The sequence below is a fragment of the Haplochromis burtoni genome, unplaced genomic scaffold, assembly GCF_018398535.1.
Source record: "Haplochromis burtoni strain Fernald_Lab_line unplaced genomic scaffold, NCSU_Asbu1 Contig_242, whole genome shotgun sequence".
NCBI lineage: Eukaryota > Metazoa > Chordata > Actinopteri > Cichliformes > Cichlidae > Haplochromis > Haplochromis burtoni.
In genome coordinates this window covers 697,234-709,625 of record NW_024582603.1, presented here as the reverse complement: position 1 = coordinate 709,625, position 12,392 = coordinate 697,234, and the positions used below count along the sequence as shown (strand labels likewise).

Genomic DNA, 12,392 nt, shown 5'->3' with positions numbered 1-12,392 from the left:
GTGCTTTCTGTAGAGATAACATGGTCTCTGATTTTTAGGGTCAGTCTGTTTTAAGTAATTTGCAAGTAAAGCACTGATCTGAGTCTATGCTTTTCATTTTAATTATCATATAGATTTAGAGAGGATATAAACTAAAAATAGGTTGTAAATTAAAAGAGTTTAAATGATCCAAACATTTGGACCACTGTGGGTTAATAAAAAAAAACAAAAAACAACTTAAAACCTGCTGAACTTTACCCTCGACTATCATGATTTGCATCTGATTAAATACATCTGGCAGTAGTTCAAACACAAATGCGATCGACTCTAAATTATAAACCTAAATATAGAATTTTTGCAGCTTTACTCCATCCATGTGAGGCTGGAAGCATTTATTAAACACAATATTAAATATTGTACCACTTAGACATCTGATTAATTGCTGAAACTGTCCGTGTGTGCGCGCACTGCCGAGAAAAGCCGCACACTAACTTTTTCGTTATGAATGATCTTGTGGACAAAATGCAAACTTATCACTCATGCTAACAATTTACTTGGTTGTCATATAAATTTAATAGTCTGTGAAGACTGCAACTCTAATTTAAAACCAAAGCACATCTGTTTTATCTAAACGTGAGCATCATTTTCATAAACAAATCATCAGAAAACTGATGAATATGTCTTGTTGATTAAATATGAAGAAACAACATGACCTGCGTTTCTTATTTATTATTGTGACTAAACATTTTATTCTCATAACTATGAATGATCTTACTGTGTTCTGGGCAGACTCATCTGTAATAAAGACGTCTGTGACCTTAAAAAACAAAAACAAAAAAAACAATCCTTACTTAAAAATTGGCCTTGAAGGAAAGAAGCTGATGTACAACGTCCCAGAGCAAAAGCCGTATATTTAATATGTAAGGCAATTGTTCTGACAGCTCTGTAATTAAACTGATCATAAGATAAGATGTACTGTAATCGATCAAACTGACTGCTTTTTAATCTGATTAATAAACTCCAGTTATTAATCAGAGCACGAGAACCTGTAGTTAAAGCAGAGGCAAATGTGTATCTGAGGTTGTTTAGCTGCTCTTGAAATTCTCCACCCAGTGCCATTAACTGTGGAAATACAACAAAAAGACAGAAGAAAAAAATAACTTAATAAGGAGCACAGGGAGTGCACGTTCTCTATCAAGGTTACCTACTGCAAACTTCAAACTAATTTATCTAAATACTACAATGTCTGGTACAGTTCATTTATGGTTCACAACAGTTCTACATTTTTCTGATGCTGCATAGGGCTGTTCGATATAACGATATATATCGGATGATGATATAAAAACATCTATAGTTTCATTTTACGCTATCGTTTGTTTCCTGGTGTCGCAAAATAAACTGTTTACGGCAATATTTTTTCATCGTTTTGATGGTCACTGTAGTGGCTATATTAATTTCTTAAAGTTCTCTCTTTCTCTTATATTTAATATAACCACACTACAAACGGACAAGCGCCTGTTTTTATGGTTGTGGTTAGCAATAAGGACGGTAACACCATCGCATGTCCGCTTGTTTATGTTCCACACAAACCTTTCACAATAAAGCTCAAGATCCTGTTGAGACTTTTCAAAATAAACTGAATCACATGAAAGAGCAGATTATTTACGGATGAGAAGTAAAAAAAAAAAAGAGTCGCCAGGCGCTAAAAAAATAAATAAATCTTAGACTCAAACGTTAGAACAGGCTTTTCCCTGCAGCACAGCGTGTAATAAATACTCACAAAGAAACAGCGGCCTTTACAACTTATGTCTAAAAATGTATCGTTTCATGCATCTGTTAAAACACTCGATCTGCATACTATTACTATGCTACTAGCAGCAAGTGCCTTTTAAACTTAACCTGCAGAGTGTTTAATTCAATTATTTGCCACAGACGGAGCAGTTTTAATAACAGGAAATGTAAAGACTGAAATGTTCAAAATGCTCATGGACATGATGGACAAAAATAAAAAGAGAAAGGACACAAGTGACAGATGCTCCAACAATTTCATTATCAGCTCCATGTGTGGGAAACCACGTAGGCTGGCTGTCGCAGGGCACTGATGAACTGAGCCAATGTTGTTATTGCTACTAAAGTATGCTTGTAAGCCTCCACCTCCTACCCAGAGTGCACTGCAGCAACTGTGGGAGGTGTGAAATCGGCGGAACCGCCGCTGGTATCCGACATACAGCTGTAGTAATTAAAAACCACCCCCTTTAAACAAGTCCACAGTCACTCAACCTCAAACTCTCAGTCTGTCATTCAAAACACAAACACGCGCTTAACTTCAAAACTTTCCTCCTGTGCTTTGTGATGCACAAACCTGACTGTCACGCTACAGCACCGTCAGACACTGGCGAGGCAAAAACATGCGAGTAAAACAGCAGCCGACATAACAAATGGGATACATGTCTGTACCCAACATCTGCTCGCAGCTGCCCAGACTGTTTCGCTCCTGACACCAGGCAGCATGTTAAAGTAAGTCGGCACTGGGTTATTGTCAGCACGGGCAGTCACACGGTAAATGAGTGGCTAATAGAGCACCAGGTCATGCACGGGCTGAAAGGCACGCAGGCGGACGAGCTCGTAACAGATGTAATCTGTTATGAGCAGATGAGTTTGCCAGTGCATCGTTGCAGGAAAGGAGAATCCTTGCAGCTTCACATACAAGTAAGCCGATGTGGTTGAAAGATAGCAAGATACATGATGAGAGACCATGAGGTAAGAGAGGCGATGAATCTCCAGATGTATCGCTTAAAGCCTTCCAACTCCCTCTGACTCGTCTCTATTCACACCCCATACTCACTCTCTCTCTCTCTCTCTCAACTTAATCCAGTCTCAGAGACGGCGCCTCACTCCATTACAAAGCTTCCAGAGGATTGAACCAAATATCAGAACTGTCCTCCTTAAATTGAGTTGCTCTCAAATTTTCCACACAATGCCTCAGTTGCCTGAAAGACTGAAAATCCCTCAGTAAGCTCATTCCCGATCCTTTCTGAAGGTGATTTGATAGTTGAAACAAGTACAAAATCTCAGCTTCCATGTAGATTTACAGAATAGAGCTATTTTGGGGAACATTTAAAGACTCTCTGAGAGCGGCAAATGTGCAGTATTTATGAAACAATCTCAGTGCGCAGTGTTATTGGGATTTTAAATAAAGCTCATAAGAACTTAAAGTTCTTTATTTTACATGTATGTGGGGTGCTTTATGTGATGCAGGAAAACAGTGTTGAAATGTATGTTTTTCTTTTTAAATTTTCAAACTCAGGTACCGCTGAGAAATGTTCTTACTCTTCCTCTGGGCTGGGAATTTTCTTTTTTAATTCAATTAAAAATATGGCTTTCAGTGACTGTTAAAACAATATAAGATAATCAAGACAAACGTATTCTTGTTCTTCAGTCCTTTTTGTAACGACGCTCTCATTTTGTTTTGTGCTTCAAGGTCTGGGGATCGCTTGGCTCTGCAGCAGTGTCTGCAGCCTCTCCTTAGCCGCTCAGTTTTTCTCCACCAGAGATGATGGTGGTCAACAAAATCAACAAAATTTATGAAAAGAAACAAAAGCTCTAACAGATTTTTTTAGCGGAAAAAATGGACGATCAGTCGAATAAAATAACTGTCATCTCCTCGGTCGTATGATTTTTGCCATAACCGAGCAGCTGTCAATCAAAAACACTGACAAGCAGTGAGCAGGTCATCTTCTTTAAGGCGCTGCTCTTTTCTTGGGTTGTTGAACCTTGGTGGTCATCACTGACCATTCTATTTACCCACTTATTCTTAATGTTCCTGTATTCATATTTAGTTCTGTGACTCCTCAAACATGCCGCGTGCTCTTGCTGTCCATGTGCAGCATCTTGGTGTGAATGCATGTGTGTAGAAACTGTACTGAACACTGAGCAGCACTTAGCTGTTGTAGGTCAGCTACTAATCGGAAGGCTGGTGGTTTAATCTCTGGCTGCTGCAGTCAAATATAACCCCAAGTTGCTCTCCAATGTATCCATCAGTATAAGTGTGTTTAAATGTTAGAAAGCACTTAAAAGCATGATTCTTGTATGAATCGGTGTGAATGAGGCAAGCTGTATAAGGCACTTTGAGTGCTTAGAATGAGTAGAAAAGTACTATATGAGAACCCAACAATTTAGTAATGTAACACAACAGTACAACAATCAAAAAAGGACTATTAAAGCTAGCAATGAAAGTACCTAAGTACATATTTTCATTCCTCACCCGAGTATGAGTTAAGTGTAAAAACATTTTTTTCCCACTAAAAGCTAGAAGGCTGTGGTTTCATGTATTTTTTAAAAAGAATTTGGGAACTGCTCAGAACAGCCGAATAACATTTAACTGGTGCGTGAAAATCATGTTTATCTATTTGTTTTGTGACATTTTAACAGCTTGCAGCGAACACAACCAAACACAGAAATGTTTGGGTTATCAAATCTTGCAACAAAATGGCAAACGCTCCAACAAACGCTTCGATTTGGTTGCCTGAAAGCCAAAAAACGTCTCTGATGGGAATCCACACCCCGCTGGAGTGCTTTCCCACTTCAGCAGCGCCCTTCCATATTTATCTTTGGGAAAGGCGGATGATGACACCCAGCAGGCTCTGGCACTCCGCGAGATGATTAAAATGTTCATTAACACCGATCCGTCCAGGTGATGAAATCTGTCACACACCCCTGCTGCGCCCACATGGAATCGCCTGCGAGATATGACGCTGCCGACGCATAAATCTATACGCGCGCGCACAAAGGTGCCGCACTCACTCCGACGTTGACCACCTGGCCCCACCTGTGACAAACAATACGCAATGTCACCTCTCTCGTGCCAGGTAAATAAGCAGTGTGTTAAATCCATTGTCATATACACACATACAAACAGACCACCCTCTGCTGAATAAATGAAAGTCCCTCACACCTCTGAGACAGTAAACATGCCCAAGCTGTTGGATGAAGACCTAAAAGGCTAAACAATGCGAGCTGCCGCCTGGCTTCTCTTCTGATGATCTGAAGCTCCGGCTGTACGTGTGGGCACAATTAAGTTCAATTCACATAGAGAATGACTCATCATTTGCGCTTTTTACGGTGGGCCTACAGGGACGCAAATAACTTTATAACATAAACCACACCAGTTACAACAGTTTCATATCCACCTACAGCCGCTAATGCACAGTTTAATTTAGTCTCCTCACACTAACGTCCGTATACACCACGTCTCACCTACACTCACACGGGGGGATATGATACTCGAAAAGACAATTAGCACAAATACGAGAGTATATTATGTAAATGTGCACACATATGCACAAAAAACACATAGCTAAACACAAATTTTCAAATTATGACTCCCCTCTTGTCACTGTGACCTGCTTTCCACACATTAACCCCCCCAAACACACTCAGCAGCTTATTTGTTAACAACTAATCAAAGTCCACCTCCATATTAACACACACACACAAATCAAAAAGTTTGTACTAGCACGGCTTCACACTTTTATGCATACAGAAGGCAGGTTTATGCAGACAAACAAAAGCACAGGGCGCACACACACACACACACACACACACACACACAGCTGACAGCTCTCAGCAAGATGACCGACCTCCCCGGGGCCCTACAAGGGCAAAGTGTAGCACACACAGGGCCAGCAAATGCAGATCTATGTGTGTAATGAATAAGTTACACACTCCTATTAGGCCAGGCAGCAGTGACAAATGCCTCTCATTCACTCATTAGGCTGCTGGCTGTCAGAGGAAGGAGAAGGGAGCAAGGCACAGCAAGGGAAGCTTATTGGGTTTTAAATGGCCATGTAATCCATTTCCTTATTGGAGATGAATAAGCTGCTGTCCACGGTGGGTTTATTTATGGGCGAATTAAACACGTACGCAGAGACAGGCAAAACGTAGAATGAATCAAAGTGCCGGGATGCCATCCGTGTAAAATTCGTGGAGGGAAAACACAGCTGACATGCAAAAATGAAAAAAAAAAAAGAAGTCAAAAATGAGGAGGTGTAGGGGATTGAACAGAAAGGGCTGTAGAAAAGTAGGAATCATTATATTGCAGTTGCAGAGGTGGGCTGGAGGATTGTAGGAGTCACGCTGTAAATATTTTGGAATCATGAAGGGACTCATTGTGCTTTACTTTTGTTTCTGTCATGTGTATACTATTATATGTATTTTATTGTATTCTATATATTCTTATGTCAAACTTTGTCATGAATAAAAAGCGTGTTCTCCCATCTGGTCTCTACTTTTTAAATTTTCATTTATTGTCTGCTATACATGCAAATAGATCGGCAAGTCGGTGCTCTGGGAATCCATCCTACCTGACAAACCATCCTACCCGTTGTTTCTATGCATGCGCACAACACAAAATTAAGTGGCGAACCCTCCTACCTTTGAGAATATGAGCTAGAAACATACTCTGATGGGCAAAGTTAAGTGGCAAACCGTCATACCTACTTAAATTTGTGCTGGAATTACTCTGTGACAGCAGAAAGGCGCATAAACTACTTACAGTAGGACGTTTTGCCAAAGTAGGATGGTTTGTCAGAACACTGGGTTCAATAATCTTGAAGACACACCTCTTGCACCAAGCTTCACCTACCAACTGTTAAGACTAGCCAGCCAATCAGAAAAGAGCTGGCTTAAAGAGAGCTAAAGAAGGTGACTCCTTCACGTTTTTAAGTCCCAATACGTCCGGCATAAACCTAACATAGCAGTTCCATGATTTCAAGCAGGAAATCCTGAAGAAGAATATCTGGATATCGGTTCATGTCCTAAAGCTTAAGCACACTTGAGTTATGCAGAAAGACAATGAGATAAGCAGACAAGTATGATGCTTCAGCGCGACCTTAGAATGGCTCAAAAACCCTCCAGTGTGGCTGAATTTTAAAAAAATCTGCAAAGAAGAGTGGGTCAAAATTCCAGTTCTTGCTGCCAAAGGTGGTACAGCCAGTTATTAGGTTTAACTGGCAATTATTTTTCCCACATAGAGCCAGGTAGGCTTGAATAGCTTTTTTTCCTTAATAAATGAAATCAGCCAGTTTCATCGGCCCACAGGGGACCATCAGTTATCTTAGTGGTGCTGAAACTCCCAGAATCCCCACATCTGCCCAGATTCATTTACTGCCCCCCCTCGGAGAGGCCGTTCCCTCAGGTAAAGGAGTCAGTCAAACATCAGCGAGTCGACCAGGCATAAAACCTCCACCTGGGACAATGAAACAATATCGCACGTCAAGTGAGAAAGCATCCATGTTCCGGGAAATGTAAAGTTTTAGTAATTCAGTCAAGCCCCTGATTTCATCATGTGACTTCACACCACAGCAATCCATCACAGTGCCAGCATTAACTCACTATTTTTCACCCGCTCACTACAGTTAAGAACAGACTGCCACCACCAGAGCTTTCTTTTTGAAGTCACCTGTATAGTTGGAGAGAGGAGCCACATGCTTTAATAAAGACTAGCTTGACAATAGTTTATGAGATATGTCAGTGTGCATTACAGTATTTTTGGCATTTTGTTGTGCGTTTGCCACAATGACAATAAAATGATTCTGATCCTGATATGTTCCACGACGCAGGTCACTGCACTGCCTGCTGCCTGTAGCACAGAAATTCAGAACAAATGCACTCAAAACCAAACTAGATATGCTCGAGTCAAATCAGTTCTGAGTAACCTAGATGCATCACATTCCCCAAGTAAGGCCACAAACAAATAGATTGTAATTGGGTCAGTTTAATGGGGTTGAGTAGCGCCCCACTGTATTGGTCTGGGTATTAGATTACCCTCAGAGGATCCGAATATACTTGCCCTTAGCTTAAAGTGTGTATGGCATCATAACCGTCGCCAGCGGCATCTCTCCGTTTGGTTGGCTTCACTTTCAAGCAGGTCCTTTTATCCCTGACTCTATTCACATTCAATCTGACTAATCCCTTTCCCTTTCATTTTGGATCTCTATATTCACGCAGGTCAGATTCAGATATGTTACAGTGACTCAAGAGGGTGACGCTAAAACTGAAAGAATGAATTTGGGGTTTTTGCATAGCTTACAAATGTCTTAAAGCCAAAGCAAAAACTAGCTTTCAATCTCACTACTGTAAATATATTATTTGAAAATCACTGCAAGACATCAACCTGCAACATCTCTGCTCAAGAGATATTCAAGACCCGGAGACCAGGGCGCTAGAAGCTGTTTGGGCCATTAAATGAATGTTTACTGTAGGTCGAAGTATTCTTATAGCTTTTGTCACACTTTCTGACTTATTCTTTCAGCTGTTAATCTTCAAAAATGTTCTGAACAAATAAAAACCTTTTGCTAAAATCAGTAAAAAGGTTTAACTTGGACTTTTAATTCAAAGTCAAAAAGTAGGAGACTTTAGTGCTCTCCATTTTAGGATTATGCTGCCATAGCCCCCCTCTTTTCCCTCACCTGCGTAACGCCCGCGAGAAATAGATTTAGACCTCAAATGTTCATTCACTGGGAGAACTTCCAGGAATGAATGGTAGTGATTGGTCATTAGACTGTATTTTTATACATTTATAGAGCTGTTACAGAAACACAACCTCTCTGACACATGTTAGAGAGGTTCAGCATCACTACAAATGGTGATGAACCCGATAATGTTAGTAGAAAACCATGTTCTTGACACTAAAAAAATCCAGGGATAAACCAGAAGTGAACCTCATCAAGCCCCAAATCCTGCAAGTAACGTCCACAGAATGACAAAAACTAACCAAAGGAAAACTTCCACCACAAAACACTGAAGCAAAGGGAAAAACAAGGAGAAAGGTCAGACTATCCTTACAAAAAAGTGGGAATGAAATGAAAGCAGGAAGTAAACCTAACATAACATAAGTCAGTGATGAATTAAAACAGGAGCTTTTTCTCTTGTGCACAAGTATGTCTAGTATATCTACCACTTATGCAACATATGCATATATTCAAACAGTATTCATGCATGTGAAATGATTTGCAATCAACACTGTAATAAAATCGCACTGCTCCTTCATATCCAAGTATAAGTGGTGTGGGGATATCCCCCCAAACAAACAGGGACACACAGCATCACACATGGAAACAACAATTATCGCTTCTCTGAAACAGAAGGAAAGGAAAACCATCTTTTGTGGGATGTCAGTGGGTCTGACAGCGCCTGAGGAGCATTTGAGAGATCAAGTCTGCTTCGCTATCATTAGACAGGAGGGGTTTCAAAAACGCAGCACACTGATCAGGGGGAAACATGCTGACAGCTCATAAAAAAGGGGGTGCTTGTGTATCAATTGAAACCCCCCCAGCAGCCATGATTTTCTGCTCCCCTTAAACTCCTCGCACGTTATTTTGCCTCCTTCATTCCCAACACACAACGGCAGGCTCTGGTAGTCGACATCAAAGCACGATGGAACGAGGCGCATCATTAGCAGGAGAAGACAGAGGCAAGGGAGGATGAAATCATTTAGACGCCGCTGCGGAGGGGGAATTACTATGCCTGTCGGGACGACGGTGGTGTGAATGGAGCGAGCGGGAGTGTGGATGGGTGGAAAGGAGAGAGAAATGGTACAAACGACAAGAAACTGAAAAGTCAACACGAGCAGGTAAGGTAATGAGTGGCGGCAAAACAAGAAGAGTGCAAAAGAAACAAGAGGAAGCCACAAAGTGAGGAGGAAATTTTTGATTGAGAAACTGCAGCGGGTGAGGGCTATTTCCTGATAACGCACACGCGTGAGAAAATCACCATTGCTCTTTCCAATCATCTCTCATCGTACGGTTCCTCCCCGCCATGGTCTCCAGTGTCAGCCGCTCAGGCGGCCGTGTTTCACAGGCTGAACACAGTAATTGCAGGAACCAGAAAGATGAAATGTGAACTGTTGTGATGTTTTAAACATGACTCTGTTGTAGGCCGAACTCGCACAGGTCTGTGCCTGCTTAACAACCGCAGACTCTCAATGATCATCAGTTCAATTCTTCTGAATAGAAGCATCTTTTTGGTAATTAATATAAAACGAGTTTTTAAAAACCATCAGATTTTTTTTTTATTGCAATTGAGATTAAAACTGCATGACAAGAAAAACTAAATGCAGTTTCATGCAGGGGTCATTCCATCCAAAACCAGCCAATATTTAGAACATTAGATCAAAAACTTATGGTGCAAAGCCTGAACATGAGTGCTGTGAAATTCATATTTCAAATAGTTTTCAAGATCCATTTCTTTTAAGTGATTTATCGACCAACTTTCAGGCATTTTATTCACACACTGAAATCTGAGGCAATGTTTGAACATGAATATCTCAAAGACTATCAGAGATAAAAGCCTGAAAATTTTCGCTGCTGTTTCGTACCTTAAAAATGAAACAGGCTCTGTAATTTGGAACAGACAAATCAAAAATGTATCTGCCTGAGTACTCATAACTTAAAATAAAACTAAAAGGCCAGCATGCCCACAAAGTCCCATATTTGAGTACAAGCTAACTAAAAACAGGCAACTAGTGACAATTTCTACATGATAAATAGCAGAATTATACACTACAGTACACAAAAGCATGTAGAACACTATCGTGGGATTAGTCACAAAAATGAAAAAATGCCATTTTTATTTAAATTTCATGCTGGATTGAACAAATATGACAAGTTGAAACACACAAAAAATATCAGTGTATCCCATTCGCTTCCACTTCCTTTATCAGGGTCGCGGGGGGCTGGAGCCTATCCCAGATGTCATATGGCGAGAGGCGGTGCACACCCTGAGCAAGTCACCAGTCCATCACAGGGCTAACACATAGACAACCATTCGTACTCACATTCACTCCTGCATTCACACCTATGGGCAATTTTCCAATTAACCTACCCCCACTAAGTGCATGTCTTTGGACTGTGAGCGGACCGGAGAGAATATAACTTAGAAAATAATGTTGTTAAACATGTTCATATATTTTATTTTAGAGACCTGAGTCAAATATTTTAGAATATTTACTGCTCCAATTTGCACAAAAATTGTATAGTCCAAAGTTTAAATATGCAATATACAATGATTGCCTCAGTCTGTGACCACGATCCCGAGGTGGAAGTGTTTATTTTGTGACTGGATGGCGAGCGGGTGCTGGTGGTTCCTTGCTAATGCGAAGTCAAATTGGTTTCAAAGAGGTATACGGTGCAGCGCCAAAAACCTCTTTGCAATTTCTTTGGCTGCTAGCAGGTTTCCATGGTTGCCCATAGTTTGCATGGAGGAGTTTGCAAACCTGCAATGAAACTCTGACACAAACAAAAGGGCAAAGTTCACCTTCAAAGTAAAAGCTGCCCCTTTGAAATGTGTTGCTTTCGGTGGAAGGCCACACGTTTTAGTCTGAAGGCCAACCTTTTTTTTTCCCCAGTTTCAAGTGTCTACAGTTCACAGAATAAAAGGCAGATTCAACATATTCATGAATCAAACAGTTTATTATTGCTAAGGACAGACGACCTTTAACTAGTTAATAACCTCCAGTTTTAAAAGTCATATGATAGCCTCAATGTTAATTAAATATAATGCAAAGTTAAGCCTTTTTATGTTTTATTCAAGGTGCTGAGGCTGAGGCACACTATGGCTGATTTATCACCCATGATTACATCATTGCTCACACACAAACTTTGACCTTTCCGTGTATCGTTGGGCCTAACTGTCCATCTGGTCATTGGACTTTATAGTGCGGATGCTGACATGTTTTATCACTGATATAAATAATTAAAAAGACCCACATTTTAATACAAATTGAATTTTCCTCAAAATAAAGATAATATTCATCTAGGCTCAGGTTTCGTGTTGGTGATAGTGTAGCGTAGACGCTGTAGTGCATTATTAGAAGGGTTACTGTTAAGAAAAACATCATAAAACATGAATTTAATAGGGAAAAGATGCACCGAACAAAAGCACAAAAAACTCAATGAACCCTCTGGGTTTTAAAGATAACCACTCCCCATTTTGTCCCATAGATTGCAATTGACCTAATATATGGCCCTCTGTTATCTGCAGTGTTCATTTTATTTGCATTTGACACAACAGAGGCTTATCTTGCTAGTTTTCACACAAAGCCTCGCTAACATCCCTCTGCAACACAAAAACAAAGTCAGAGATATCGAATCTTTTCAAAAACTAAAACTCTGGATAAATGAAAGTGAGCAGGACTGAGAGGGAAACCGGCTCTCTCTGTCTGACAGGGTCTCGTACTGTAAAAATAGAGGGTAGTCATCAGAGCCCCTGAGAAAAGCACCAGAACTGATCTGGCATATGAAAGAAAACCGATGACCTTATTTTTCGCTGTTTGCATCCATGTGCGCTGCTGTTTGAGAGCAAAATAGATGGACTGGGACGCTGATACGAAATCTAATTTCAGCTCATAATGATGC

At 40.5% G+C, this 12,392-nt stretch overlaps 1 protein-coding gene across 2 annotated transcripts in view; it reads right to left on the bottom strand.

Moving 5' to 3' along the window:
- The window catches only part of snx29 (sorting nexin 29), a gene marked incomplete in the record, with an annotated part of 135,836 nt that overhangs the window by 92,812 nt on the left and 30,632 nt on the right, over positions 1–12,392 (bottom strand).